The 27,205-nt window shown below is 37.9% G+C and overlaps 1 long non-coding RNA gene across 3 annotated transcripts in view; it reads left to right on the top strand.

Moving 5' to 3' along the window:
- LOC126091886 (uncharacterized) overlaps positions 1 to 20,093 on the top strand; it is a 403,209-nt gene extending 383,116 nt beyond the window's left edge. For all 3 annotated transcript variants that reach the window (XR_007521277.1, XR_007521276.1, XR_007521275.1), the window contains exon 3: positions 19,324 to 20,093. This is a non-coding gene — a long non-coding RNA (uncharacterized LOC126091886). The remainder of the gene's footprint in view (positions 1 to 19,323) is intronic.
- The last annotated feature ends 7,112 nt before the right edge of the window (positions 20,094 to 27,205 follow it).

Genomic DNA, 27,205 nt, shown 5'->3' with positions numbered 1-27,205 from the left:
GAATTCTGGAGATAAGTGGGAGGGGAAAGTTGTTGGGAAAGGGGAGCGGGTTGATGAGAGTAAGCTGCTGACAAGTTCACAGAAGAAATAGCTATTGTGATAGAAGGTGGTCAACAGCTATCTTTTGAAGTTTGAAAGAAATTTAATTTCTCTGAGACAAGGTGTCCTACTTAAAACTGATATGCTCACGAACCGTTTAATCATCTATAGCTGAATTGCTTGTGGAGTGGCAACACTGGCTCGAAAGTTAGCTAAGATGCATTTTATCAGAAAGTAGAGTGCAGCTGTGTGTTCATGCATCAGTTATTGTGAGAAGCTCATATTGTTGAGTTGTTACAGAAACGAGCAGTTTGCATTAGAAGAGCAAATTGATATTCTGGTGTGTTACATAAAGACAGACGCCATCAAGGAATGTACAGAAATGTCTCCAGCGAAGTACCCTGGTAGGAAGCTACCCACACCATTCATGATCTGTACAAGAAATGGAGGGCTAGATGCAGGGCTGTAGGATTTGTCCAGAATGTGCAGAGGGATAGGTGACTGACAGTGAGGTCCACCAGAGACTATAAACAGAATTCACATGGACATTATGACAAGTCCCCACAAGTCGGTTGGAAGGTTATTGCAGCAAGCTGGTGTACCTCGTATAGTGTGTCATAATGTATTAAAAGATATGAAACTGAAAGCCTATCATGTGAATGTGATGCAAGAGTTTAAATTTGAGGATCAGGAAAAAAAGTTCATTATTGTCACTGGCTGTCAACATCAATCACTAATGGTTACTTGGACCTCTTGCTTCACTTCATGTCAGATGAGGCCCACTTTCATTTGTCAGGTTATGAGAACAGCCAGAATTGCAGATACAGATCGCAGGACAATCCACATATTCTGCACAAAGAATCTCTCCACTCAGAGAAAATATCCATCTGGTGTACGTTGTCTGGTATATACATTATTGGCCCCATATTTTTCAGTTGCACCTTAAACAGCGTCAGACATCTAGAGCTCTCTTATATATAGGTAACTACAGGTTTTTTTAATGTTAATATTATCCATTCTTTCTTAGTAAGTTCATTGTTACTCGAATATCAGGTGTGAGGTGGACTGGTTTTATGTGAGACACCCTGTATCTTGAGAAAGATTGTTCCGAAATTGGGTTCCTGGTAAGGAAAATGATTTGAAGAACATGGCAGTATTATGTAGTGATACAGAGAGGATTTTACTTTATTGAGTATGGGTACTTCAGTTGTGCTGTTCGGAAAGCAGTCTAAGCATTGAAGATACGTAAGAGGGAGTGCAATGGTTGAGAAGACAATAGAGCAAACACAGGGTGTGATAGTCTCTAAGCTTCTCAGCACATATCAATGATAATTGTTTGCAGGCAGGAGCGATATGATTGAAACAGCATACATTGCAAATGTATCATAGCCAAGCATTCGTTGTCAGCTCCAGCCAGTGTGAGCTCCCATACAAAAGTACTTGGAGAATAAGAGACCCATAATCAAGCATGGGGAGTATTAGTGGCTCTTATAAGTTTCTTTTTAAGCTTTAGAGAGAATGCTTTTTTATATGTCTGTAGTGAATCAAGTGGCGAAGACACCTTTTTGCAGACTGCAGTTTTGTGTTCAGTCCAGTCAAAGTGATGGCCCAGTATTATCCTAAAGTTCTTTGCAGAAGAAGAAAATATTATTTCTGTGCTGTTTAGGATTAAGGGTGGAAGATTTTTCTCTAACTCAGGGATAAGAATTCTTTTGTGAATGACTAAGACTGCTTGCATTTTAGATGAATTAAGCTTCAAACCTATGCTCTGTGTCCACTCTGATAAAACAAGTAAATTAGCATTTTCATGCTGGAGTGCTTTGCACATTTCATTGGACTTGCACGTAAATACAATTGACGATTCTCGACATATAAGTGATATTTGCAATGAGATTAGATTAGTTTTTCATTCCATAGATCCGTGCTGAGGAGATTCTCGTGGATGTGGAACGTGTCAATTTTATTCATTTATTAATTTTTTTTTAAGCTGAAATAACAATACTAATAGTATGAGTATATACATCATTTGTTTCTATTAAAAAATTCATCCATGGAGTAGAAGTAGAGACAATCCAAGATGGCGGCAAATAGTAATGGTAAAGTCCTTAGCTTACGTAAAAACTCGTGTTTTGATGCGGAAAAGTGTAAAAAATGTGGAAAAGTACTGAAAACCGGAATCACGTGCAAGGAATGTAATAACTCGTATCATTTTCGATGTGCAAAAGTGGACTCATCTGTAAAAGAAAATAATGAATTTACAACATGCTGGAACTGTAGTCAGTGCTGCGTTCAGAACTCAGATAATTATCATAAAGCAAAAATTTGTGACTGTAGGTGTGAATTATCTGTTCTAGTCGGCGATATGGTAAGTGAAATCCAGAGCCTAAAGACTGAAGTTACTCTCTTAAATAAGAATGTGAGTGAATTTGAACAACAGCACCTGATGAACGACTGCAGGCCTAAATGGGTCGACAGAAGCGTCCGATCCCACGCGTCGGCTTTGACCCGTGGCGTAAGGGTGTTGTCGTGTGTGACGTCATGACAGCGCGGAGTTTGGTTTGAGTGTGGCTGTCTCCAGTTCTGTTTTATCTTATTTTATTTACTTTTCTGATCTGTTCGTTCTATCTCGTGAGATTTTTTTTTTAAATTTAAAAACATCTATTACTTATTTTAATTATCTGTTTCCTCGAATTTCTATTTTAGTTTATTATATTTATCTTTCTGATCTGTTCGTTCTATCCCGTGAGATTTTTTTTTAAAGACAAAAAACACTAATCAGCTACTGAAGCATCTTTATCTTCTACGGGTTGCAGGGGTTATGACCCCTGGGGAGGTGGGTGGGTATTCATGCATGGCTGTCTTCACTTACACGTTGTAGCTACGCAAGGTGTCTAAATTTGTTTATATTTAGTTTGCCCCCCACCCAAAACACCCCATTTCCCGCGCTTGTCCCGTTAGTGTCATTAGGCTTCTTGTGGAAAGTGTGTGTGTTTGTTTTTGTTTCCGCCGTATTTGTGACGTCATGGGTCAAAGCAGACGGGTGGGATCGGACGCTTCCGTATTTCCGCCTAAACTAAAAACCAAGGAAAGCTTTCCTGCCGCCAATACTCAAAACAGGTTTCAAATTCTCGAAGAAATAGTGGAACAAGAACAAGTTCAGTTCGTGCAAACTAGAAGTAATCCTTCAAGCATCAAAAAAACTGTCAGTGATAAGTTCAGAAAACACGAAGTCCCAAACTCGTGTGCAAAACGTGAAACTGAATGTAAAGAAACCGTCCAAGGAAGTGGAATCTGTGAAATTACATGCAAGAAATCGTCCCTAGAGAAAAACAGAAGAAACGACAACAATCAGAAACACAAGCAGGGCCGGATTCTATTATATGGAGACAGCCATGGACGTGAAATAGCACAAAACATCGCAAACATGCAAGACAACTTAGCAGCTGTAGGCCACATCCAGCCTGGAGCCCCTCTTTCTGCTGTGGTGAAGCCGTGCATGCAGGAGTGTGACTCCTCCTCATCCAGTGACTGTGTCGTTATTATGGGAGGTTCATTTGATGTAGCAAGAAATCAAGCAAATGATGCAATTAGACATATGAAAATGGTACTGGGTAAGTTAAATGACACTAAAACAGTTGTTGTCAACATTCCACAGAGGCATGATCTTATGAAACAGTCTATTGTGAACCGGGAAGTTCATAAAACAAATGACAGGATTAAAGATCTATGTAGTAAATTTCAGAATGTGTCTCTAGTAGATGTCAGCTATCTAGAAAGGGAGCTGCACACATTTCATGGCCTGCACGTGAACAAAAGAGGCAAAAAGATCATTAGTAGCAAAATTATTGAGGAAGTCAGGAGAAATTGCTCAGAGAGTGATGAAAAGAAGTCCATTTCCATGGGATGGTACAACCCACCTCAACAAAATCTGCCACAACACCAGCCACCGCTGGCAAGCCAGGGAAACTTGTAAAGCCTGCTGGCCTCATTGCTAGTTCAAAATTATCCTCTAAGGTCCAGCAGGTAAAACTCAGCCTTAAAATCATACACCAGAATCTTGGTAGTCTTAGAAATAAGCATAATGATCTAGATGTAATTTCACAGATTGACAAACCCGATATATTAGTTGTAACTGAACATTGGTACAATGAAGCTCTGATTAGCATTAGTCAACCACTGTGTATGAAATTCTGCACAGCCTTCAGTAGAAAAGAGAAGACTGAGGGAGGTGTAGCAATTTTCACTGTAAATTAAAGTAATTTTAATGTTATTGATGTGAGTGCCTTCTGCTTGGAAGGAGTCTCAGAATTTGCTGCAATAAACCTGAAATGGGGTAGAGATAACATAACAGTTATCGGTGTTTACAGGCCACCTGCAGCAAATACAGATACCTTTTTTGTAAATCTTTCTGACTTGCTTGTATATATAGACACAACATTTTCTGGGCCAAATGGCCATGTAAATATTATAGTTACAGGGGATATAAGTATAGATTTATTAACAAATGATGTCAGCACCAAAAAGTTACATCGTCTGTGTGATGAATTTAACCTGACCCCACTCAATCGGGAACCCACTAGAGAAATTGGCAATAGTAAAACATGTCTTGACAACATAATAACAAACATGACCCACCTATCCCACAGTGCATCGGTTTTGAAACTAGCCATCTCAGATCACCATGCAGTACAGCTTAAATTGGAACGCCATGAGGCCCCCACTGTCACCACAAAGCAACAGTTTGTAACTAAAAGAATAATGTATAATGAAAACATAAATGGACTAAACTGGATGCTTGCACAAATAAAATGGTTTGAAAATAATAGCTTTTCATATGATAACTTTGCTGCTGACTTCTATTACTGCTTTGATACCACATGCCCAGTTGTAATCACAAAAATGAAACAAACAAAAAATATAAACATAATAGAGGGAAACATTCCATGTGGGAAAAATATATTTAAAAAGAAAGATGATGAGACTTACCAAACAAAAGCGCTGGCAGGTCGATAGACACACAAACAAACACAAACATACACACAAAATCTAGCTTTCGCAACCAACGGTTGCCTCGTCAGGAAAGAGGGAAGGAGAGGGAAAGACGAAAGGATTTGGGTTTTAAGGGAGAGGGTAAGGAGTCATTCCAATCCCGGGAGCGGAAAGACTTACCTTAGGGGGAAAAAAGGACAGGTATACACTCGCACACACACACATATCCATCCGCATATACACAGACACAAGCAGACATTTGTAAAGGCAAAGAGTTTGGGCCTCGGGACGGAAGTACAGAGGCAAAGATGATGTTGAAAGACAGGTGAGGTATGAGCACCTGTCTTTCAACATCATCTTTGCCTCTGTACTTCCGTCCCGAGGCCCAAACTCTTTGCCTTTACAAATGTCTGCTTGTGTCTGTGTATATGCGGATGGATATGTGTGTGTGTGCGAGTGTATACCTGTCCTTTTTTCCCCCTAAGGTAAGTCTTTCCGCTCCCAGGATTGGAATGACTCCTTACCCTCTCCCTTAAAACCCAAATCCTTTCGTCTTTCCCTCTCCTTCCCTCTTTCCTGACGAGGCAACCGTTGGTTGCGAAAGCTAGATTTTGTGTGTATGTTTGTGTTTGTTTGTGTGTCTATCGACCTGCCAGCGCTTTTGTTTAAAAAATATAAACAAAAATATTTGGGTAAATAGTAATGTCACTGAAGCGAGGGAAAAATTAAAACTACTCCACAGTGCAATGCTGAATAATAGAGAGATTCCTGAGGTAAAGGAAGCCTTCAAAATATATCAAGCACACTATAAGGACTTACTTACACAGACCAGGAGCAACTATGTTGCAAATAAGCTTCAAAACTCACACAACGTAACTACTGGCATCTGGGCAGTCAAACAGTTTTAGAACCGGCAATGACAAATCCTGTATGGACTTTACTATTAACCACAATGGCATGCTCATAAAAGACCAACTGGAAATTGCAAATATTTTTAATGAATATTTTTGTTCCATAGGGGAAGCCATAAATGACAAACATAAAAACATGCACTACAGTTTTACAGGTAATACATGTGACCATAGTATATATCTAGCCCCCACAAACTGTGCAGAAATAATGGGCATCATTGGCTCTCTAAAACCCTCTAATTCAGTTGGGCATGATGGCCTAAATACTAATGTTTTAAAAGCCTGTAGCCAAAATGTCTCTGTACCTCTGTCTGCAGCAGTCAACAATATAATAGAATCAGGCACCTTCCCAGACAGACTAAAAATAGCACAGGTAACACCCATTTTTAAGAAAGGTGACAACAACAAAATAGAAAACTACAGACCAGTCTCAATCCTTCCTGTCTTTTCCAAAATAGTTGAGAAAGTTATATACAACAGGATTATAAACTTTCTTAACAAACACAATCCGATGTTCGAAAATCAAAATGGATTCGTAAAAGGTAAATCAACTAGCACTGCAGCTGCTCAACTAATTGAAGAGGTGTTAGGGGGTATCGAAAGCAAGGAACATGAGGCAGGTGTATACCTAGACCTGGAAAAAGCCTTTGATTGTGTGAACGTTGACATCCTATTAGACAAGTTATGGAACATGGGCATTAGAAGCGCTGCTAATTACCTAATAAAGTGTTATATGAGCAATAGAAAGCAGTTTGTTCTACTTAAAATGGAAAGTGGTGTCTACAAATCAGAGATCACTTGCATAAAATATGGGGTGCCCCAGGGCTCGGTGTTGGGCCCCCTTCTGTTCTCGATCTATGTAAATGATATTAAACACTGTACTATAAATTCCAAAATTGTTCTGTATGCCGATGACACGTCCATTGTATGTAAAAAGGAATCATGTAATGAACTAGAGGCCGAGTGTAATAATGTGACAAAAGAAATTGTTCAGTTTTTTAATAAAAGCCACTTAAATGTAAGCACCAGTAAAACATGTTTGATGGAGTTTAACAAAAGTAGTTTGAATAATGAAATTAAATTATACATGGGCAACGAATTGGTAAAGAAAGAGTCTAGTGTTAAATTCCTTGGCTTAACAATCCAAAGCAACCTGAAATGGGACACACATATTGACTCTCTAGCAACTAAGTTGTCAAAAAATATATTTTCAATCAGTACTATTAGCAAGTTCTGTAGAGACACCGTAGTCCTAAAGACTGCATACCATGCTCTTTTCTCCTCTCACTTGAACTACGGTATTGAAATTTGGGGGGGCAACAACCAAAGGTAATCTAGATAAGCTACTCATTCTTCAAAAAAGGGGTGTGAGAATAATCTGTGGAGCAAAATATAGGGAATCTTGTCGCGTCTTGTTTCCAGAAACAGAGGTGTTAACTGTCATAAACACATACATTCTAAAAGCCATATTGCTTGTGAAAAGACTGCACCCAAACACTTATTCAGATTTCCACCAGTACAATACTAGAAATAAAGAAAGATTTTACATTGGGAGCCACAGAATAGCACTTTATGAAAAGGGGCCTCAGTATGCAGGTATAAAATTAGCTAATGCACTGTCTAGAGCAGTCATGGATCTTCCTACAATTAAACTGAAACATCAGCTTAAGAAATTTTTAGTAAAACTCCCTTTCTACACATTAGAAGAGTACCATACTTATATGAAGAACAACAAATGCTTTGTGAAATTATGTGAATAGAAATAAGTCAACACCTTATTCAAATTTTGTTGTAAATTAATGACGTATTCAGAAGAATGTGTCTTGTGTATTGTACAAATAACTTTAATCATTACTGTTTCTTTCTACATGTGCAGTGTACCATTCGATGTTGAATAAAGCTTTTATTATTATTATTATCATTATTGTTATTATAAGGAGTTGGACACTAGTAAGCCTTTCAGGCTCCCTTTAAACTGGTCTTTATTTGTAACTAAATTTTTTATGTTTGCTGGCAAAGTATTGAAGATGAGTGTTCCTGAGTAGTGGACCCCTTTTTGAACTAAAATGAGTGCTTTTAAGTCCTTGTGCAGATCATTTTTGTTCCTGGTATTATATGTATGAACTGAGCTGTTTGTTGGAAAAAGAGATATATTATTTAGACAAATTTCATTAAGGAGGAAATATACTGAGAGGCAGTAGTTAGTATATCCAGTTCTTTGAAGAGGTTTCTACAGGATGTCTGTGAATCTACTCCACAAATAATACATATTACACGCTTTTGGACTCTGAAAACTTTTGTTTGACTTGAAGAGTTACCTCAAAATATTATACCATATGACATTATGGAATGAAAGTAGGCAAAGTATGCAAGCTTTTTCATTTTTATGTCGCCTATGTCTGCTAACACTCGAATTGCAAATACAGATTTGTTAAGGTGTTTCTGCAGTTCTGTAGTGTGCTCCTCCCAACTGAATTTATTATCAAGTTGTAATCCCAGGAATTTAAGACTGTCAAACTCTTCTATCTGCTCTTCTTCATACTTTATGCATATGCTGGGTGGAAACCTCTTCCAGGTTCTGAATTGCATATAGTTAGTCTTTTCGAAGTTTAATGTCAGTGAGTTGGCTTTAAACCATTTATTAATATCCATGAAAATATCATTAGCAGATATTTCTAGAACTGCACTCGACGTACTATTTATTGCAATACTTGTGTCATCTGCAAACAAAACGAACTCTGCTTCTGGCAGTGTACGTGATGAGAGATCATTAATGTACACAAGAAAAAGCAATGGCCCTAAGATGGATCCTTGTGGGACACCACATGTAATTTGTTCCCATTCTGATGATGACTTAATTCACTAGTCCCTTGCACTGACACCCTTTGTTTCCTGTTAACGAGGTATGACTTGAACCATTTTGCAGCAGTGCCTGTGACATCACAGAATTCTAATTTATTTAAAAGGATGTTGTGGTTCACACAATCAAATGCCTTTGACAAGTCACAGAAAATACCTGCTGCTTGTAACTTGTTATTTAATGATTTAAGTACATTTTCACTGTAGGTGTAAATAGCCTTCTCGATATCAGAACCCTCCAGAAATCCAAACTGTGTTCTTGATAATATGTTATTTGTGGTCAGATGGTTGAGAAGCTGCCTGTACATTACTTTTTCTAAAATTTTTGAGCATGCTGGCAAAAGTGAAATCGGTCTGTAGTTTGATGGTATCTCTTTATCCCCTTTCTTGAATAGAGGCTTAACATCTGCATATTTTAGCCAGTGAGGAAATGTCCCAGTTATAACTGACTGGTTACACAAGTAACTTAGAATTGTACTAAACTCACAAGAACATGCCTTAATTAACTTTGTTTATATTTCATTGTAACCACTAGAATGCTTTGGTGTTAAACATTTTATTACGGAAGTTATTTCTTTTGGTGAAGTGAGTGAAATATTAATGTACCTGAAGCTATTTGTAAAGGCTAGTTTCTGCTATTCAAGGGCATTATTTACTGATCCTGACAATCCCATTCTATCAGTAACGGATATAAAGTACTTGTTAAATAGATTTGCCACACTATGCCCATTGGTTACTAATGTGTCATCTACCCTTAATGCTATTTGCTCCTTTTCCTTTCTGGTTCTACCAGTCTCCTCTTTCACTATATCCCATATTGTTTTTATTTTGAAGCCTGACATTGCTATCTTCTTCTCGTAGTGCATTTATTTAGATGTCTGAATTACTTTTTTCAATATTTTACAGTATTCCTTGTATTTAGCTAAATCATTGGAGCTATTCTTGGTCGACAGATACATTTTCCTTTTTGTCTTACAGGAAATATTTATTCCTTGTGTAAGCCATGGTTTTATTATAGACTTCTGTTTAATTTGAGTAACTTTGAGAGGAAAACAGTTTTCAAACATGGCACTGACATCGTTCATGAATGTGTTAAATTTTTCAATCATGTCATGAGCACTATAAACATCTTTCCACTTCATATCTTTGAGCAGTTTTCTAAAACACGCAATTTTTGGTTGATTGACTACTCTCCTGCACTCAGATTTAGCAGTCTTGATAATCTGATTAGAATTTACATCTAAAACAAGGAGCTGCATGTCATGATCTGATAGTCCATTATTTATTACAGGTTTTATGATATGATTTTTTTCCTTTGATTTGTCTATAAAAATGTTATCAATGGCTGTCCTTGAGGATTTAGTGATCCTAGTTGGAAGGTTTACAGTGTGAGTTAGATTGAAAGACAACATTACTAACTGCAGTATATGTTTACTGGAAGGTTGCATTAGAAAATCTGTATTAAAGTCACCAGCATTCAAAATTTCTTTGTTTCTTCCTGTTAAATAACCCAAAAGAGCTTCTAGATGATTTGTGAATAGATTATAATTTCCTGCAGGTGCTCGGTAAATAGTTACTATTATATAGGATCTGTTATGGAACCCTACTTGTGTTGCACATGCTTCTAGATGCTGCTCTAAACAGAATTTACTAATGTCAATGTCCTTGAATTTATGGCAGTTTTTAATAAATGTAGTAACTCACCCTCTGTCCATATCTACTCTGTAGAAGTAGGAAGCTAGTTTAATTCCTGAAATGTCTAACATATCTATACCAGTGGTCACTTGATGTTCAGAGAGGCAAATTATGTCAATTTAGTTAGAAGAATTCATTTCATCAATACAAATGAGTAGTTCATCAACTTTATTTCTGAGTCCCAGAATGTTCTGGTGTAATAAAGATAACTGATACTGCATACTAATGGGATTATAACTGCTTTGGCGAAGATGAACTGGCAGTTTGGTGATTACTTTCTGTTAAACATTGTTTAAATGGAGGCTGTATGCTAAAATCTGACTCCTGTTCATCTGTTTTCTCAAACTGAGTGTGTCTGCCAATCTCTCTTAAAACTCGTTTTCTTTTCCCCTTCCCTATCCTAAAAAAGGCATCCCTCTGACAGTTGTGACCACTGGTATTTTACCACTTGTGACAGTGTCCCCCCTGAGTTTTCTGCAATCAACCCACACAGTTTTCCCTTCCCTTTCCTATTGAGGCGAAGGCCATGCCTAGTGTAGTCCCACCTATCGATAGCATCCACAGGAATCAAACTGATATGGGACCCTATATCCATCCTAAGCAGCCACTCCAACTCCAAGTTCACCCTCCCGATGGAAGAGTTCAAATGAGGCCGATCATGGCGTCTCAACACAGACACAAATGAGAGAGAATACTTAACACATAATAACATAAAATGAGAAAAATAATAGGTCTAATACTGATTCTTGTGAGAATCCTGATACTACATACCTCCAGTGTGACTTTTTTGTTCCAGTCATTATGCACTGTCGATGGGATGCCAAGTATGACTGGGGCCATTGTACAGCACTTGGAGCAAAATTCTGACTTGTGAGATTCACAATTAGAATATCAAAGTACATAGAGTCAAAAGCTTTGATGAATTCCAGAAAGGACATAATACTTACATCTTGTTTGGCCATTGCTTGTTTCAGTTTGTCAGTAACTTTTATAAGAGCAGTTGTCATGCTGCAGTTTTGTTGAAAACCAGACTGATATTCATCAAAACACTTATTTAATGCTCAGTAATTAGTAAGCTGTTCATGAACTATATATTCTAAAGCCTTGAAAGGGGCTGGAGGTCAGGGCAATAGTGGATCGACGAGGTTGCATTGAAATGTATTCATCCTGTGACGTACAATTTTCAAATGTATCTGATATGTAGGAAGCACGTTAAGTTTGAAAATGTGAACATTTTTAGAAGAAATACAAAAGTTTAGATTATTTTATACACACTTATAAGATACAGCTATTTGAATACGTACTGTAGTTTTCAGAACACACACAAAAATAAATAAAATAAAATTGTTCAAACAGTGAAACTGTCCTCAATGAACTTTTCAATAAAGTAATAACACTTTTACACCAGAATCTTTCCAATGAACCAAGCTTCATGTTAAATACCAGGTGGTTACAACTGAAGTGCAGCTACTCATAGAGGTCCATTATGGGGTGCAGTTACCACATGGCAGTGAAACTTGGTAGATATGCTAATGCATTAATGTGGAACTGATTTATGGTGGGAAAAAATTTGTTCCAATTTTGGTCACCAAGTGCACATATGGCACTATGAATGCAAGAAAGATGTATAGAAATGTTTCCACATTAATGGATTAGGAAGAGGACATGGGCAGAAAACATCAAACAAGTGAGAAAGTCACAATGTTGATTTTATTATTAACATTTATAGCTTGTTGAATTTTGCCGCATAAATCCATTCCACTGTCCGCTCCCGGTAGCTGAGTGCTCAGTGCGACAGAATGTCAATCCAAAGGGCCTGGGTTCAATTCCCGGCTGGGTCAGAGGTTTTCTCCGCTCAGGGACTGGGTGTTGTGTTGTCCTAATCATCATAATTTCATCTCCATTGATGCGCAAGTTGCCGAAGTGGCGTCATATCGAAAGACTTGCACCAGGCGAATGGTCTACCCGACGGGAGGCCCTCGTCACACGACAGGGGCGTACCCAGCGAGGGGCAGGGGGGGAGGTAGCTGCCCTCCCCTAGAAGGTATTCGCAGTTTTTTTACTAGTTTACTGTTTTATGTAATAAGAAATGCTGCATGTTTTCTCGGATTGTACAAGTGCATTCTTGTATTTAAAATGTTTATTAAAAGCAATTTTTCACTGGTTTACCGTTTTATTTAATAAGAAATGCTGTATGTTGTCTCGAGTTCTTGTTTCCTGAGACTAGTATGACCTGCCCCCCTCCCCCTCCCTAGTGCAGATCCTGGGTACACCCTTGTCGCACGACATTATTATTATTAGCATACTACCATGTTTTGTTGCCACAGAATAACTACAGTCCACACTGGACCTCTGTGAGTAGCTGCACTTTAATTGTAACCACCAGATATATTAATGACTTTTAGTTTATTATAATTTTTTACCCCATAGAGTTAGTTAAAATTCTCTCTGTGGCAAGTACAGTAGTTGTGGTGGAAATGGGAAGTGTGAACTGTACATTGGTTGTTGTATTGAAAAATGAACGTTCATGTAAGGGGCATAGTGGATTGTACTTTTAAACTTTTTTTCCCAGTGGTTCACAGGATACTCATTGTTTGACGGCTCACAAGGCCCAACTATTTTCTTTTGTAACACTAAGAGCCTTGTGATATTGCTGAATTTCACCCAGAAGATTACGCCGCAATGAATAACAGACTCAAAGTAGCTGTGAGAGACTAGCTTTTTGGAGTCTATGTTTGTAGCACCTGAAGAAATACACATTGCAAATGCTAAGCTATCCCAGTTTATTTGCTAAACAGTCAATGTGTACCTTCCTAATTAAATTTTTATCAGACACAGAAGTACTCATTTATAACAAGCATGCCTGGCACAAAGGATGGTGACGGTCCAGCCCAAGAGGCAGAAGTCAGGTAAAGTTAGTGGTTTTCAGGTAAAGAACAAGGTGCAAGAGACACTGAAAACATGGTGGATTTCCCTGATGCCAGAACACATTATACCCACCTACACAGAACAGAACTAGTGTCACAGCGAGAATACTCACTGAAACAATATGTCTACATAAAAATCTTGGATATTTAGTACCACATAATCCACAGATGCTACATTAATTCCAAAGACAGTAAATTGAGCATGTGATGACATGCATCCAGTGCCACTTAGAATGTTTTTATATGCCAAAATGATGCACCTTATAGCAATATTAATAATTATCACTTACACTAGTCCTTGAGAAATTAATTGTGTGAGAATCCAAGGTGCTATGAACTTGAACAAGGAGTCAAATGAAATATACAGTGAAACTGCTTTTACACTTTTCAGTGGACTTCAAAAATATGGTGTAAAATGTGGGTAAATTAAAATGTGGGAAACAACATTTTAAGCTGTAAACGTAAAGTATAGGATACCCTATTACACTTTATGTATGATACATGTACATAACAGGCATCAATAGACATGTCAGGGTTTTGTTTATTATCTAATGAAGGTTTATTATCAAATAAAACCGCAGATGTAAATGGAACTAATAACTGCCTGGGAAGTAGGAACATTTGACTCAATGTCATATGACATAATCGCTGTTTGTGAAAGCCTGCAGCTGTCCTTCATTACAATGAAATACTGCACTAATTATGTGTTTTTCATGCTTAGCACGACGCGTTTCGCGAATTTTTTCTTGTTGTCAAGTGCAAATATGTAAGTAAGTATTTTGTGTGGTGTTGTGTAACATAACAAAAAAAAATACATACGTAAATACTACACTTGACAAAGACAATAAATTCTTGAATCACATTTTGCTCAGCGTGGATAAAATATGTAGCCGGTGCTGTGTTTACACTAAGAACATTTGAGACACGCAAAGCGAATGACGGTGTCAACTAGCGCTTCAAGCGGCCATACGCCGTAACACACTAAATATGGTGTGATAAAGGTGGTTAACGATGATCACAACAATCACGAAACCGCGTTTGCACAGTAGAGACAGTTTGGAAATGGTTGTGATTGGTCTTGATATCTTCATTCAAATGAACCTAGTTACTCCCATCAGCCACCACGCCAAGTAGAGCTTGGCTGCAGTGGAAGATATTGCCCGAATTGTTCCAACTTTTACACATTACCGGTTTAAATCTGCTGAGTAGAGTGACCTGGCGTCAAGAAACTTAACCATGTAATATTTGTAAATACTACTCAACGGACAACATCATGCCAGCATCATTTTTTCTTCGCAAACATTTTTTCGTACTGCATAATTTGCTGGAAAATTATAAATATGTTGAAGCAAAATCAGGTGAAAATTAACATTGTGGGCATAGGACATTTGACAGGACCAATAAAAAAATGCCATTAACGATGGGAAAACGTTAATTCCGGGAACATAAAAGCGGGGTTACTGTACTTACACTAAGACTCTCGCTAATCCGGCCCTCAGTAGTCCAGACTCTCAGTAATCCGGTGCACTCACAAAAATACATGCACAACGAATTATCGTGCGCAACATTGCTTATTTAAACAATGCTTTATATACTGTATTTGAAATTGTAACTTTCTTTACAGTTCGGAATCATTACATGTTATGCTAGACCTCAAAGAGAAACTCGAAATTTTAAATAAGTTAAGTCGAGATTCTTCGCAGAAAGCCATTGCAGCTGAGTTTAGTGTTGGACAAGCTACTATTTATGACATCAAAAATAAAGATGATGTGATTCGACTGTACTCAACACAAATGAATAGTGAGTTGAGAAAAAAGAGTGAGAATGAAGAACTGGATAGCTGTATACAGATGGTCCATACAACAAAGCAGTAAAGGAATACCAGTCAGTGGCCCGATTATAAAGGAAAAAGCAGCTGCATTTAACAAACAACTTAGCGGTAGTAACTTGTTTGCAGCGGGTGAAGGTTGGTTGTCAAAGTGGAAAGAATGACATGGCATTCAGCAGCTGACAGTCACCGGGGAAAGTCGCTCAGCTAGTGATAAGGATGCTGATGAGTTTGTAAGCAAGATACGGAAGATAATAGAGGAAGAAGATTTAACTGCTGATGTCTTTTATAATGTTGATGAAACAGGACTCTTTTACAAGATGCTTCCTTCAAAAACATTAGCTACCAAGAACGAGAAGGAAGATCGTGGTTACAAGCAACAGAAACGGCGCATAACATTAATGACGTGTTGTAATGCAAATTGGAGTAATAAAGTACCGCTTATGTTGACCGGAAAATCCCAACATCCACGTTGTTTTCAACACACTGACATAAATACTCTACCAGTGTAGTATTGCACTCAGAAGAAAGCGGGGATGGACAGACAAATATTCTCTTGGTGTTTCCATGAAATGTTTGTACCAGCGGTGAGAAAAGAGCTAAAGAAGAGAAAGCTTCCACTGAAAGCTATCCTTATAACTGACAATGCTCCCAGTCATCCTTCAGATGTTTCTCTAAAGTTCAACGGTATACAAGCACCCTTTTCCAACCCAATGTGACAGCTCTTATTCAGCCCATGAACCAGGAAATTTTGGAATCAATTAAACATCATTATCAACATTCACTTCTTGTCTCCTTGATGAACAAAAGTGAAAATGACTCTATCAAGACTATGTGGAAGGCATGGAAAGCAATTAACATACATGACGTTTTCCAAGCAGCTGAATCATGGGATAAAGTGGAGAGCCCTACCATAATGAAGAGCTGAAGAAAATTGTGGCCATCCATTGAGCCGGGTTGGATCCTGTAGTGAGTGACAGCGATGAGCCAATCAATTCAGACTTATCAATTACAGTATAACCTCATTAGCCTGAAGTCGCATAAGATGAACTCACGGTTAACAAAGATATAATATTGGTCCCAACAGGAATGCATTAGTTCTTGTGGTATGTTTTATCGGTTGACACGAATTTCGGTTAAGGCGAATTACGAACTCTGTTTCAGTTCCTAGCATAATTAAATCTCACTGTAACACAAACTTCCAACCTTAGAGTATTCTAAATCACAATTTTTTCCCGAAATGAATGTAGGAAATGTAGCTACAAAGCTAATTATACTTATTGTTGACTCGTTTTTAATGTATTGTAGGTCGGTAGCCGCGATTATTATCTCAACAATCAGCGTATGCTGTACATTGTAAGACATTCAATAATATGTGCAACAGCATTTAGGAACGTACTCAGTGCCAGATTTGACAGGTGTTCTGTTAATCATAGCCGTATCGAGTTGGAATACTGAATAAAAACTACAGTTACAACCGGTACCGTAGAACGCAAAAATGGCAAAGAGGAAACAGACAGCCCTAAATGTACAGTTAAAGCTTAAGATTCTGGATGAAGTGGACCGTGGTACCAAGAAAACAGCAATTACAGAGCAGTTTGGAATACCTAAATCTACTTCATCTACAATTATTAAGAATCGAGAAAAAATTATTAATGCAGTGGCATCAGGTTCTGGAAACAAATCTAAACGACTTCGTACCGTCAAGTATGAAGACATCGAGATGTTACTGCTAGAATGGTTCAATCATATGCGTGCATCTAACATACCTTTAACTGGCCCTGTGATTCAGTTTAAAGCAAATCATATTGCTAAAGATATGAGTATCGAAGACTTCCATTGTTCTGCTGGTTGGTTGTATCAGTTCCAAAAGAGACATTCAATTTCATCTGTACAAATTTGTGGTGCAGCAAATAAAGTTGCGAACAGCTGGTTGCATGAATTCAGAGTCAGGGATAAGTATGCCTCGTGTGATGAGTTTAACATGGATGAAACTGGATTTTTCTACAATCTTTTTCCAAATCACACCCTGGGGATAAAAGGTGATAAGTGTCATGGTGGAGCACGAAGCAAACAACATGTGACTCTTGTATTGTGCTGTAATGCTGCCAGCAGTGAGAAGTTTCGTCCCTGGGTTATCAGTAAATCTGAGAAACCACATTGTTTTAAAAACATAAATATGGACACTTTACCTTGCAGCTACTCTCACCACAAGATAGCTTGGATCGATGGCACATCATTTTGCAAGTAGCTTCTTCATTTCAACAGTTGAATGGTTGCTCAAAATAGATCCCAGATAGCACAGTAAGCCGGTTTCAAACTTGTTTCCAGCTGTAAAGTTCAAGTATATAAGCTTGATCAAAGCTGGAATATTCAAGCCTGTTAGCTGGATTCTAGCTTGAAATAAACATCAAAGTTGGCAGAGTTAAAGCTATATTTCAAGCTTGGCTCCAGCTGTATCTACACACATGGAATACAGCCTGGTATTTACAGCTTGTTTTAAGCTATATAAATATTAATCTGAATTTATTGAACCTAATTAATTACGTTACATAATATTTAACATTTGTAACATTAACGTACCGAACTGTTTTCTAGTATAAAACAAACTTGTCAACGAACCACAACCATTAACGCGCGTCACAAAGGTAAGATGGCCGTAAACGTAACTTTACATTACGTAATATTTAACATTTGTAACATTAACGTACCGAACTGTTTTCTAGTATAAAACAAACTTGTCAACAAACCACAACCATTAACGCGCGTCACAAAGGTAAAATGGCCGTAAACATAGCAAGGCTCAGAAAAGTAAATAAAATAAGATAAAACAGAACTGGAGACAGCCACACTCAAACCAAACTCCGCGCCGTCATGACGTCACACACGACAACACCCTTACGTCACGGCTTATAAACGCTTGTGGCGCTTCCCGTGGACGTCTATGGAAGCTATGCTGCGCGCGCATCTGCTGTACAGCCTTCCAGGGAAATTACAGTTTATTTCAAGCTTGGGAAAATTATTTTAATTCAAGCTAAATTTTTACAGCTTGATGTAAACTGTGTAACAGGTTGATTTTTCAATCTTGAATTTTCAACTGAACCTAAACTCAATACCCACCTTGAAACAAGCTGTGTAACAGGTTGATTTTTCAATCTTGAATTTTCAACTGAACATAAACTCAATATCCACCTTGAAATAAGCTTGAGTGCTAGCTGGGATATGTTCGTCTTACATTGGACAGATGTACTGCCCATAACGTACATGATCTGAACCTATCCAACACAAAGGTTCAGATTTTTCCACACAACGCCACAAGCCACCTTCAGCCTTTAGACCAAGGCATAAGCTCTCTCATAAAGAGAGCTTATCGTAAGTGACTTGTAAGAGCTGCAATGTATGCTGCTGAAAACAATAGTGCAACCGCAAATTGGAATCTGCTTGACGCAATAAAAGCCATTGCAGCAGCCTGGAACTCAGTATCGCCCCATCATATAGGGAAGTGCTTTAACAGAGCTCGAAGACATAGCAACACTGAAGATGTCCACGAGTTAGAAGATGCCACTTCACCTGATGAATGGACAATTCTGCAGGATGTTGTGAACCCTGGGATTAGTTTCGAAGAATTCATTAGTGTAGATGACGATGTTGCTGTATGTGCTTCTGTGAAATCAGATGTGCCAAAAGCTCTGAACGATGTGCTAGAAGGGCCATCAGAAGAAAGTGTAGAGGAAGAGAATACAGATACCATTCCACCTACCCGTCAGGAGATGTTTACAGGCTTGGACTGTTTAGAACGGTTCGCTTCAACGTCCGACGTCAGTGCTGGGTTAGCAGACGCTATAATTACAATTGGTTGTGAAATTACAAAATATTATCGTTCCCACGAACGTCAGCGAACCATGACCGAATTTTTTCCAAGAAAGTAACGTACATAATTTGTGAGTACTTGTAATTTTACAATCACTTTATAGTGTTATAAATCTACAATAACGTGATTGATAGTGTAGTGTATTACACATTAGTGTACTTTGCACATGTATACTTATTAAAATCTGTGTTTTTCACTTAACAGGCATTTTTTCAACACGAACTCCTGATTTTTTGGTACCTTCGGATTCGTGTTCATGAAGTTTTCCTGTACTTTGTACACTGACATGTTCCACAACCTTCCAGGAGGAGGAGAAATTGATGATGAAGATGTTACTAAGTGGCTAAATGAGGAAAACTGTGATACGAAACAAACTTTAACAGATGAAGAAATAATCAAAAACGTGCAAGAAAGTAATGATGAAAGTGATGAAGAAGGGGGCAGAGGAGGAGAGTGGATGAATAATTCTCACACTGTTGGTGTTGAAGCTGCCGAGGTCTTCCTGGAGTATATTATGCAACAGCCAGATAGATGCAGTACTGATGTAATGTTTGTGAAGTGGTTGCGTGATAAAGCATGCCACTGTCACATATCATTCTGATAGTTAAAAATTAGGGTCATGTTTCATAGTGAGTGATATAACTGTATAGTTATGTACAGGATACACTCAAGGAATAAGTTTTCTTTGAAAATTAATGTGTTTTCGGATTGAATTAAGTATATCTTCTATGTTCCCGATTAGCAAGAGTCTAGTGTATTTATATTATAATCTGTGAGCACCAGACTTTGATATAGTTTTAATGTTACAAGCAACAAACACTTTTGCAGTTGAACAAATTAAGCCAGAATATGTTTGAAGTCAGCACAGTGGTGGCACATCCAGAACCTGTTTCCTGTCTTAGTTATTTCACAATGTTCACCATTTTTGTTGGTTATGTTAAATTTGGCATCAATAAAGATTTTTACCAACTGAGTATGATGCATGTATTGTAAAATCTGAATGCTTAGGTGAAAGGTCGTCAAAAGAAGAATTGGAATAACTGGCGACTTAATTTTTATGTTTACAAATTAACTTGTTTTCTTTGTGCAAACCAATGTTGCAAAAATATTTCAATGTGTTTCTTTTAATAACAAGGAGTGCAATAGATGTATAATGTAGTTTGTAAGTGACACATGGCCAAAAGAAAGAGGGCTATCTGTACATATGTTGTTTTCATTTGTCATTTGTAGTACCTGATTGGTGTCCATAAAAGTAAATTTCACTGTAAAAAACAGGGAAATGAGACTTGAGCAATGCTACATAGAGGAAAGCAAGAGTGGTGCAAGGTCTTTTGTGCACGAGTCGTAGTCACGGTCATGGAGATGAGTTTGGAACAGACAGTGCGGGAAATTTTGTGCAATGTATCAGTTGCACCACATGTGAAAGACTTAGTTTTCTGCTATGGGCTGAAGCCTTAACTTAATTTGTTATTTGCTGGTAATATTTACTGGCAGACTGCAACAATTTCCACTTTCGACAGGCAGACACTGAAGTGAGCTGTACTGTTACGTTCTATAATGTGCTGCAATGAACTAGAGTAGTTTCAATTAATTTCTTAGTAACAAGTAGCATTAAACAGAAACCAAATACTTATTCTCAGACAGTTTTATTACCACATTTCAGTGGCCACATAATTAAATAACCATCTATAATTTCCCTAAAGTTAAGGAACTTCTGGACATTGAAACAGATTTGATGTTTGTGTGGTACAGGAGTTTGCTTTGCTCTGATCAGATGTACTGCTAGCATTACTGTAAGCCTATACGAACCTTGCTGACTAAGTGTTCTCACAAAAACTTTTAATTTATCTCTTATCATGTGGCCACCATTCATTCTTTAGTGGTTTCAGTCTTTATTCAATTTCAATCATAAATAGCTGTCTTTTTCAATTACTTAAATTTCCTATTTCATTTGCAAATGTTGCTGTATGTTACTATTCTCATGAATTCAACATGTTATTGAGTCAAACCTACTAGCTTTAATTGTGTGAATCTTTTTGTTGTGCCTATAGCGACTCAGCATCTCCACTATACTGTGAGTAGCAACTATCCTTCTCTGGTATTGTTACATTCCTTCCTAGATTTTCCATTGTTTGGTTGGACATTTACTTGCCTTTGTTATTTTGACCACTATTTTCAACACTAATTTTGTAAGTCAAAAGGTCAGTTTGCACATAGTTAAGTGTAAAACACTTTAAAATGGCGCAGATAAAGACAGACAATCATATACAGGATCACAGGGATTGTAAATTTTTAAATGAGTGAACCATATTTGTAAAACATATCCATTCCACGTCACAATGAGAGATTTCAATTACGATTCATGGAATATGCAAGGAACTAAACTAAACTTGGTGCTGACTCCATAAACTGAATTGTTTGTTCAAAAGATAAACATTTTACTTATGAAAGTTCTTGTAGAATTTACAGTATAACCTCTTTAGAACGAACTCGTATAAGAGGAACTCACGATTAACACGAAAACAGATATTGGTCCCACCAGGAATACATTAGTTCTTATGGTATGTTTTATCGGTTAACACGAATTTCAGTTAAGGTGAATTACGAAATCTGTTTCAGTTCGTAGCATAATTAAATCTCACTGTAACACAAACTTCCAACCTTAGAGTATTCTAAATCACAATTTTTTTCCGAAATGAATGTAGGAAATGTAGCTACAAAGCTAATTATACGTATAGTTGACTCATTTTTAACGTATTGTAGGTCGGTAGCCGCGATTATTATCTCAACAATCAGCGTATGCTGTACATTGTAAGACTTTCCATAATGTGTGCAGCAGCATTTAGGAATGAACTCAGTGCCACATTTGACAGGTGTTCTGTTAGTCAAAGCCGTATTGATTTGGAATACTGAAAAAACCCATACCGTACCATGCGAAAATGGCAAAGTGGGAACAGACAGCTCTAAATGTATGGTTAAAGCTTAAGATTCGAGATGAAGTGGACCGCGGAACCAAGAAAACAGAAATTGCAGAGCAGTTTGGAATACCTAAATCTACTTCATCTACAATTATTAAGAATCGAGAAAAAAATTATTAATGCTGTGGCATCAGGTTCTGGAAACAAATCTAAACGACTTCGTACCACCAAGTATGAAGACATTAAGACGTTACTGCTAGAATGATTCAATCATATGCGTGCATCTAACATACCTTTAACTGGCCCTATGATTTAGTCTAAAGCAAATCATATTGCTAAAGATATGGGCATCGAAGACTTCCGTTGTTCTGCTGGTTGGTTTTATTGGTTCCAAAAGAGACATTCAATTTCATCTGTACAAATTTGTGGTGAAGCAAAGAAAGTTGAAGAAAGTGCAAATAGCTGGTTGCATGAATTCAACCGAGTCAGGGATAAGTATGCCTCGTGTGATGTGTTTAACATGGATGAAACTGGATTTTTCTAGGATCTTTTTCCCAAATCACACCCTGGGGATAAAAGGTGGTAAGTGTCATGGTGGAGCACGAAGCAAACAATGTGTGACTCTTGTATTGTGCTGTAATGCTGACGGCAGTGAGAAGTTTCGTCCCTGTGTTATCAGTAAATCCGAGAAACCACGTTGTTTTAAAAACATATATACAGACACTTTACCTTGCAGCTACTCTCACCACAAGATAGCTTGGATCGATGGCACATCATTTCGCAAGTAGCTTCTTCGTTTCAACAGTCGAATGGTTGCTCAAAATAGACATGTTCGTCTTACATTGGACAGATGTACTGCCCATAACGTACATGATCTGAACCTATCCAACATAAAGGTTCAGATTTTTCCACACAACGCCACAAGCCACCTTCAGCCTTTAGACCAAGGCATAAGCTCTCTCATAAAGAGAGCTTATCGTAAGTGACTTGTAAGAGCTGCAATGTATGCTGCTGAAAACAATAGTGCAACCGCAAATTGGAATCTGCTTGACGCAATAAAAGCCATTGCAGCAGCCTGGAACTCAGTATCGCCCCATCATATAGGGAAGTGCTTTAACAGAGCTCGAAGACATAGCAACACTGAAGATGTCCACGAGTTAGAAGATGCCACTTCACCTGATGAATGGACAATTCTGCAGGATGTTGTGAACCCTGGGATTAGTTTCGAAGAATTCATTAGTGTAGACTACGATGTTGCTGTATGTGCTTCTGTGGAATCAGATGTGCCAAAAGCTCTGAACGATGTGCTAGAAGGGCCATCAGAAGAAAGTGTAGAGGAAGAGAATACAGATACCATTCCATCTACCCGTCAGGAGATGTTTACAGGCTTGGACTGTTTAGAACGGTTCACTTCAACATGCAACACCCCTGCTGGGTTTACAGACGCTATAATTACAATTGGTTGTGAAATTACAAAATATTATCGTTCCCATGAACGTCAGCGAACCATGACCGAATTTTTTCCAAGAAAGTAACATACATAATTTGTGAGTACTTGTAATTTTACAATCACTTTATAGTGTTATAAGTCTATGATAACGTTCAAAATGGCTCTGAGCACTATGGGACTTAACGTCTGAGGTCATCAGTCCCCTAGAACTTAGAACTACTTAAACCTAACTAACCTAAGGACATCACACACATCCATGCCCGAGGCAGGATTCAAACCTGCAACCGTAGCGGTCGCGCGATTCCACACTGTAGCGCCTAGAACCGCTCGGCCACCCCGGCCGGCTATAATAACGTGATTGATAGTGTAGTGTATTATAAATTGGCGTACTGCTGTACATGTATACTTATTAAAATCTGTGTTTTTCACTTAACACGAACTCCTGATTTTTTGGTCCCTTCGGATTCATGTTAATGAAGTTTTACTGTATTTGATAAATATTTTACTTATTATAGTGGCCACTGGGATGTGGAATTCTGCTACAGAATACATGAGTATATGATGAGAACCAGGAGCCAAGTTTTTTTGCAGAGGCTTCAGCAATTTTGCTGTCATGATCTTCAGTCTGAAGTCTGGTCTGATGCAGCTCTTCACCTGTTTAACCTAAATCCAGTTGAACCTGCTTAGCGTAGTCAATGTTTAGTATCCCTCTACAATTTTTTACTGCACGTCTCCTCTATTACCATACTGACTATTCCTGGGTGCTCCACGATGTTATCAACTGATCCCTTTTTCCTGCCCCTCCCCTCCCCTCCCCCATACACTCCAATCTAATACCTTCTCATTAATTATCTGATCTACCCATCCAACTTCAGCATTCTTCTGTAAAACCAAAAGCTTCTATTCTCTTCTTGTGTGAAATTTACTAGCTATGCTTTACTTCTGTACAAGACTTCACTTTGTACAAATGCCTTCAGAAAACACTTCTTAATATTTAAATTTATGATCACTGTCAACTAAATTATCTTTTTCAGAAATGTTTTCTGCCTATTGCAAGTCTGTATTTTAAGTATTCTCTACTTCACCCTTTGGCAGTTATTTTGCTGCCTAAATAAGAAAAGTCATCTGCTACTACTCATGTCAATTCCTAATCTATTTTTCTCAGTATCAATTGCTCTGATTTCACTGCTTCCATTACAAATGTTTTATTTTCATCTTACAACCACTTTTCAATACATTTTCCAGTCCTTTAAAGCACTGTTCTGAGTCCCTTGGTCTCTGATAGTTACAATGTCATCAGAAAACCTGGAAGTTTTAACTTTGTCTCCCTAATTCCCTTCCCAAATATCTCCCTGATTTCCTTCACAGCTTGTTCTGTGCACAGACTTGATAACATGGATAGGCTACAACTCTGTCTCACTCCGCAGCTATTGCTTTCCTTTCATGTCCACTAACATTTATAACTGCAGCCTGGTTCCTGTACAAGATGTACATATCTTTTGCTCCTTGTATTTTATTCCCAACCTATCTACTCATATAGGTTGTAAGGTCAGTAATGCCTCATGCATTTCTACATTTCTCCAAAGCCCAAATTGGTGTTTGCCAAAGACAACTTTACTAGTGTTTCCATTCTTCTGTAAAAAGCTCAGGTTCATATTGTGCAAACAACATATTAACACTTTGCCGATCTCACATCTTGTACAAATTTATCCGCTTGGCGCCGGCAGTGCTAATTCGGATTACTTGGCTTGTTGCCGACCATTCTTGACATTATCGGGCGATTATAAATTGTTATGTTTTACTAATTGCATCATTACTTCTCATAAGTTCGCAACCCTGTTCCCCTACTTTCATGAAATTTCGAAGATATGCATACATAAATATATACAAAATTTGTTTGTTTCATATATTTGTTTATTTGCATTGCCTCTGCTACTTGGTATTTCTCTTTCATATGATATGCAGCCAAACAGTCTGCAAGATGTAATGCAACTCCACAAGACTTGCACTTGAGTTTGTTGTTCCTTTCTTTTGTTTTTGAAACATACATGGCAGTTTCTTCGTTTTCATTTATTCGTTTCACAAATACATAGGCATATTAGTTGGTGTTGCTTTGTGTGTCTGGAAAGTCTGTCAACCAGATTGTGATGAGACATACACGATGTAGTGGCGACCTAAAAGTTTTGGTCCGCGCATTCATCGTAAATAATCGTATCGTCTCTTTCGTCTGGCATGATGAAAGGGCACAAGTACTTATAAAAACAAAAAAAAATGATGATGTGTAACTTGCTGTTACCTAAACAAAACTCCAACAGAATGCAAAATATACTAAAGTGCTGTCGCTGGCCATGTGCACATGACACCACTTTGGTGTTGCCGGCCATTGTCAACTATTTAGCGCACGACACCACTGTAATGTCGCCGGACAGTTAAGTGTTAAACCGATGGTTTTGTAGTATTCACACTTGTTTTCTTTGAAATGGTAGATATTGCATTCTTCTTGAAGATGGAGGATTTTGCCTGTTTCATATCTTGCATAAAAGGTGGTACAGTTTTGTCATCTGACTAAATAATTCTGACAGAATTTCGTCTACTCCATGGGCTTTATTTCCACTTGGGTCTTTTAGTGATATGTCAAATCTTTCATGCAGTATCACATTTCTACTCCTCTTTGTTCTGCTTCCTCTTCTTTCAAACTAACATCTTCAAGTTTGTTTCCCTGGTATAACACTACCACATTTATTTGCTTAGTGCTGGCTTGCCATCAGAGTTCTTAGTTTTCATACAGCTGCTTCTCTTCCAAAAGTCTCAGATTTTCTGATAGGCAGCAACTATCTTTCCCATCGTCATGGATGCTTCTCCAACATTCCATTTCCTCTCTAATCATTCCAGTTTTGCCATTTTGCACTTTACGTCAATCCCATTTGTTAGATGCCTGTATTCCTTTTTATGTACTTAATTAGCTATCATCAAATTCTGTATCTAGTCTATTATCCAATGATTTATATTGAAGTTTGTCTTTTTGTGTATTTTACCCTATGTTGCTTCATCTCTCAAAGTGACATGTTTCTCTTTTGTATCCCTTTCACATGTTACTGCCAATCTTCTTAGCCTGCTGCTCCCTCTGAAACTCACAACCTCTGTTCTTTCTGTTTATCCACATCTCATTTACTCCCTTTCTACAATCACTTCAGTTTTACTCCACAGTTAATAACAAATTAATTATCATCCAAGTCCACATCTGCACCTGGAGAAATTTTGTAATTTAAAATCTCATTTCTAAATTCATGACTTTTGTTGTCTCCACATTTCTTCATGGCAAACAACCTTCTTCCATAATTATTAAATCAAGTGTCATCAATGATTAAATTATGCTCTGCCAAAATTTTTCCACTTGGCTTCTTTTATTCCTTGTGCCCCCCCCCCCCCCCCCCACACACACACCAGTCCATGTTCTAACATTAATTCTTATATTCTTTTTCCTATCATCATCATCATTTAAGACTGATTATGCCTTTCAGCATTCAGTCTGGAGCATAGTCCCCTTATAAAATTCCTCCATGATCCCCTATTCAGAGCTAACATTGGTGCCTCCTCTGATGTTAAACCTATTACTTCAAAATCATTCTTAACCGAATCCAGGTACCTTCTCCTTGGTCTGCCCCGACTCCTACCCTCTACTGCTGAACCCATGAGTCTCTTGGGTAACCTTGCTTCT

The sequence above is a fragment of the Schistocerca cancellata genome, chromosome 7 (genome assembly GCF_023864275.1).
Source record: "Schistocerca cancellata isolate TAMUIC-IGC-003103 chromosome 7, iqSchCanc2.1, whole genome shotgun sequence".
NCBI lineage: Eukaryota > Metazoa > Arthropoda > Insecta > Orthoptera > Acrididae > Schistocerca > Schistocerca cancellata.
This window is presented reverse-complemented; position numbering and strand designations above follow the sequence as displayed.